The following is a 5,946-nucleotide window of genomic DNA, read 5'->3' as shown; positions in this document are numbered from 1 at the left end:
GGGGGGGGGGGGGGGGGGGGGGGGGGGGGGGGGGGGTCGTGGGGGGGAGGGGCGCTGCTCTCCGAGCCGAACCTGCGCTGTTTCCAGTGTGATGCCCGAAGGAGGATCTGAGGCTGCTCGGTTCTGCCACGAGGAGCGGTAAACCCAACTCCGCGCGGAAAGAAGTGGGCAAAGACGGGAATGAGCGCGGGGAGAGCAAGAAGTGCAGAACAGGGTGATCAGGGCGCAGCTGGGAACCCGCGGGGGCGGGTTCGCGACAGAGTGTTTAGCAATTCAGAAGGTTACTCTGGGACTTCTTGCCTTCTATTTCCCTTTTATAGAATTGTTTGGAAATTGGCCACCATTGTAACAAATACGTGATGAACTCTCTAGCAGTTATTTGAATGATACTTGGAGTCAGTTTCTCAAGACATGGAGCCATGTGTATATGTTAAGAAAAAAGCAGGATATAAATCAGAATCTTTGCAAAAATGATGCATTGAAAATGACTGGAGGAAACATGCCAAAATACTCACATGAAATAGGTAGTGGGATTATGAATGGTAACAGTTTTCTTTTTTATACTTTTCTCTTTTTCCCCCCCGCAATGGGCATATTTTACTGCTATAATCAGGAAAAAAAAGCATCATGTTGAAGAAAGGACAACCGTGCGCCGGTCTCAGCGCAGCCAGGAGGGCTCCTGACCTCTCTCGAGGTGGTGTTTTCAGGGGCAGTGACAGTGAAGCCTGTGGTCTTTGAGGAGGATGGTGACACTCCTAGGGGGCTGCTTATTTCATCCCAGCTGGAGAACTGCTTGCAAAACTCCTCTCTGCTGAAACTTAGAGGGCTTGTTTTCCTTACAGAAGTCCTTGGCAGAGTGCTAAAAGGAGCATGCCCAGTTTGGGACTTGGGTGGGTATCCTGCTGTCCCACAATATCCCCAAAGCCGGTAACTGTCCCCCGACTGCAGAGCAGCTCACCATTGAAAAGCCAATTTTCAGGGGCTGGCATTGCCATTTTCCTGTTCCTTCCGACTGGAAGACTTATGAAGTCACGGATAGATGACGCTGACTTCCATCGAGATTCTCCATCTGAAAAGAACAGGAAGCCAGTCTAGTTGGTAGTTCTTGCGAAGGATGTCTATCATCCACTGCCCTCTGTCTGGTTCCATTTGCACCCCACGTATCATCATGCAACACCTCGATTATTGCATGTAACCTTGTGAGTCCCCTTCTGCAGCTTCCACCTTGGAGAATTATTGTGAAACTACTGAAAGCTTAAACCTCAGAGGCCCTCGCTTGCACAAGCCGTGGAAGGGGCAGCTGGCGCTGCGTTCACAGGGTCATATGCTTTTATGAAATCTGCAGAGTAAGAGATTTCACCCACGGTGATTAAGACCTCTGTCTCTTTCCTCTCCGACTTCTCCTTTAACATACTTCTCTTGGCGGGTGGTGTTGGGGTGGCTCTGGCGTTTTTGAGGCATGTCTTGACATCAACAACAAATTGCGAAGTTAAAAGAAACTTTTCTAAACTGTCAATAATAAGAAACATTTTGATAAATCATTCTAGAGGAAAGACTGAATTCACTTTCTATAGAGAATATTACAAAAGGTTGTGGTAAGTAGACGTACACATCACACAGTCAAAGATGTAGGTAAAAAAGTATTAGAGTCAGGCTGTTAGCTAATACAAATAGTATTTTATTTTTCAACAATTTGTAACTTCTTGTGATTTGTTTTCTCATTCTAGATAAATACGCCCTTTTGAACCTTGTTCTGTATTCTTCGTTATGTATTCTTTAACAAGGAGGGCTCCCCCATGTTATATAAACTTCAGCCTTAAAAACCCGAATCACCCCATCTCTTTCCATTAATTTGCTACCTTCCAACCAGTTGATCGTCCCTAGATATTTTCCTCATGCTGATAATCTAGAGGTGCTCCCCTCCCCTCCCTCAGGAGGGTGGATGACGGGCGGCAGAGAGAAACCAACATTGGTTGATGGCCAGTGGGGCTTCTACCTGTGTTATGCCACTCAGTCCGCACAGCTAGGGGGGTTATAACAGCCATTTCACAGATGAGGAGACCCAGGCCCAGAGAGTTAGGTGACTAGCCCCGTGGAGGCCCAGAGAGTTAGGTGACTAGCCCCGTGGTGGATTTGTACCGTGTCGATTTTACGAAGCCATAACTGCGTTTTCTAGCATTCCCCTCCTTGCATAGTTCTGGTTAGCATGGGCCCGGGAAGTAGGGTTTGGTACAAGATTTGAAAGGCAGCAGTGAAGGGGCAGCCATAGTGCTTTACTCTGGGGAGGCTGGGGCAGGACGTAGGGCCCTGCTGTGGTTCATAATGTCGTGGCTGATGTGCTGGCATGCTGGATGGCTGGGACCGCAGCCAGGCCGGAGGCTCCTCCAGCTCCTGCTGGATCCTCTGCTTCAGCTTCCCTGTCACGTGGGCCAGGTGTGCGTTTAGCTCTGTGACAAAGGGCGCCAGCTTTTCCTGCAGGACAGTCACGCTGTTGGAGGCCTGGAGATGATGCGAGACTGACGCGGTTCCAACTTGTTCCTGCATGTGCTGCCTCGCATCCACCTTCTCTTCCCGCCCTGAGAACTTTGGCCTCCAGTCCCAGACGGGAAAAACAGTCTCACGTAGACTGTGTAGCCAACCCCTGTGATTGCTTTAATGGCAAATTCCTCTCTCTCTCTCACACACGCACACATCACATGCTGGTTCTGCTTCTCCGATCCAAACCTGGCTGACCATACCCCCAAATCACACAGCAAACAAGTGCTGAGCTGGTCCCATCTGATTCCAAAGCCCCTTGCATCTCACACCAAACTTCTCATCCTGCCATTTCAGTTTTCCCTAATCAGGCCCGGCTCTACCTGCCCGATCATACTTTCTGTGGCGCCCCAACAAGACCTGCCATCCCACCAGGGAGTCTTTGAAGATGTCCTTTGAGAAGGTCACATATGTGTTGTGTTACTTCTCTCCCGACACTGTCCGCCACACTTGTGCGCCCCTCTTCTTTCTGTCGCCTCTCACCCTCTTCCCCCCTCCCCACACCCACAATCTAAATTCTAAACTCCCTGTCTTGCCTGAGCTTCCACTTCCGGAGAGCTTTGTTGCCTTCCCTGATTACTGTCTTCCACTCTTCGATGCCATCTTAGTCAGCGCTGATCTCTGATCTCAGCGACGCCCCCAAAGTGTAGGTGGGTGAGTGTTCCCCACAGAGTCAAACCCAGCAGCAAGAGCTGTGAACGCGGAGGAGGCCGGGAGCATTGGCTAGCGCGGCCTTGATTGGGTGTCCTCTGTTCCAAGAAATTCCAGCAGCAAGGTCAGAGAGATTAGCACGTAAGTAGAAGACAAATTCACCACAGGTCTCCAGTCACTGGGCCCCGTCTTCTCGCTCTGTCTGTCCCAGGCCAGTGTCCTCCTTTCATCTCCCTGCAGTTGTCTCATTTCTGCTTCCCCAGTGGGGCCACCATAAACCTCATTCCAAAGATACGTACTCTTTTCTCCTCTACTTCCTCCTATGAGGGACTTTTGTAAGAGTAACTGTTACAAAATGGGACCTTCTGCATTTCATTCCTCTGTCAAACAGGGAAGGGATAATATCCTGAAATTTGGCAGGGGGAAGAAAGAACAGGCAGAGGGGAAGACATTTTACTGGTCCTCTTAACCCCCTTAAAAAGAGACAGCATGCCTACATTTTAGGTAAATGGCAAAGCTTTAATATTTCTGACCCTGGTCAGTCCCCTGGAAAAGCCCCAGAATCCAGGGCCAGGCCTTCGGGAAGCTGCCCGTGCGAATGGGAAGGGACGGGCTTAAGATTTCTTCAGGCAGGATTTGTAATTCAGAGAAACTCAAACCGATCTCTGTTTTCTGGAAAGATTAAGATCATATCATCATCCTTCTGTGTTTGAATTTGTCATCTGAGGCCTGTAGGCTTCCAGGAGAAACCTAGCAGGTTGGAGGAGAATAAAGGAAGTTCAGTAACAGCCTCAGGCTAGGCGGGGCCAGGAGGCATCAGACAAGGCATCTGATGAATCATCAAAAGCCCCATCAGCAAACGAGGTGGGGGGGGGAGTGGGCTATGCCCCACCCTCCGATAAGAATAGGTATCATTTATTGAGACCCCACCGTACGTCACCCCTCCATCCTCATAACAGACCTGTGAGGGAGGGGCAGTGGTTAATTGTCTTGTTTTCTGACCACTCAGCACCTCTTGAATACCCTTGGTATATATGTGGAATTTTCAGCCTTATGAGTACTGCCCTTTCCAGAAAACTCCAATTCCCAGCCTCCTTTGCAGCCACATTACTTAGCCTGTGCCAAGCCTCCTTCCACGATAAATCTTCTCTTGGCCAAAGTTATGAAAAATTTCACCTCCAAGAACCACTAGGAGATCGCCTCAGACCCCAATTCTTCAAGAATTTTCATGAGGGAAATCAGCCCCCTATAACCCAAAGAATTTTAAGTTACTCATCCTAAAAGTTACAAACACTTATTATTCTAACCCTCTTTGCAGACATATATACGAATATCCTTTCAAATATATTCTTTACCTTGTTTGTTGTGATTCCCTTTATTTTCAAAATATATATTTGAATCTTTTTTTCCAGACATGTTTTCTAATTTGATTACTATTGTTAGCGAGCGAGGGGCTTGCCCTGCTCTCCGAGATCTGAGTCAATTAATCACAATGAGGTAGAGACTGAGAGAGGAAGCTTTAATTTGATTAGCCGGCATAATCGGAAGATGGGTGACTAATGTCTCAAAAAACCCATCTTGAAGAATTACAGGATCTGAGGTAGTTATATAGGGGAAACGGGCAGTAAGGTAGGGGTTTAGAAATGTCGGCCTTCAGGCACGACAGACTCCAGGGGTCCCTCATTGTTCTTTTCTTCTGTCAGTGATGATAAATATCCTACAGGTGTTCCTTCTTCCTGGTGGCCTTCTTATCCCTTGGGAAAATTTGTAAGATTGTTAAGAACAAAGCTATGAGAGTCCCTCGGCAGGGGTATGTGCCCAGGATCAGAACCAGAAAATCATGAAAGCGTGTAGCAATTTATAATGATCGTGCGCTAGAAGGGTTATAACTAGGAAAGGGTCGTTCAGGGTAACAAGATGGCCTCACTTATGTTCACTTGCACTATTATTCTTCCTGTCTGGAAAATGTATACCAGAACCTGTTGTCAAACGTATACCATGGGTTTGTTTACCTGGGAGAACAAGGGCCTTCCTTCCATGTGTGTGTATGCACACACGCGTGTGTACATGTCTTGGAGGAGTGTTATGGACTGAATGTCTTCCCCCCAAAGGAAATCTTGCAATGGTATTTGGAGGTGGGGCCTTGGGGAGGTAATTATGGTTAGATGAGGTCATGAGGGTGGGGCCCTCGTGATGGGATTAGTGGCGTTCCGCAAGCCAGGAAGAGAGCTTGCGCCATGCTGGCCACCTGCTCTCAGACTTCCAGCCCCGGAACTGCGAGAAAGTAAATTTGGGTTGTGTAAGCCACCTGGTCTATGGTATTTCATCATGGCAGCCAAGCTGACTAAGACCAGGAGTCTTGATCTCTGCCTACGCCAATGTGTAAAAAAGACTCGTAAAACAGAGGTGTTAGGAACCAAAGTGAAAACGTCACCTGGCTTCCACCTGATGGATGTTCCTCTCACTTCGTGGAGAACGTTTAGGGAACAGCGGTAGTCACATTTTGGAAAGTTTGGGCTTGAACCGCCACAACACAACCAACCTGTGGGAACTCAGTCCCGGGCAGTGCAGTTCCTGTTCCGCAGCCACTCAGAAGTCGCCAGTCAGCGTTTGTGGTGGCACAACCGCATTGCCACATTGAGGGGGTACAATTCCAGGCACAAGTAAAGAAACTTGATGTTTTAACTCACTCAGGAAGCCTGACTAGGGACAAACGAATGACTTCTCCGGGGCTCTGTGAATTGTTGAGACCACTCTGGG

Source organism: Equus quagga, chromosome 21 (genome assembly GCF_021613505.1).
Source record: "Equus quagga isolate Etosha38 chromosome 21, UCLA_HA_Equagga_1.0, whole genome shotgun sequence".
Lineage (NCBI taxonomy): Eukaryota > Metazoa > Chordata > Mammalia > Perissodactyla > Equidae > Equus > Equus quagga.
The sequence above is the reverse complement of the archived record's forward strand: the minus strand, read 5'-3'. Positions refer to the sequence as shown.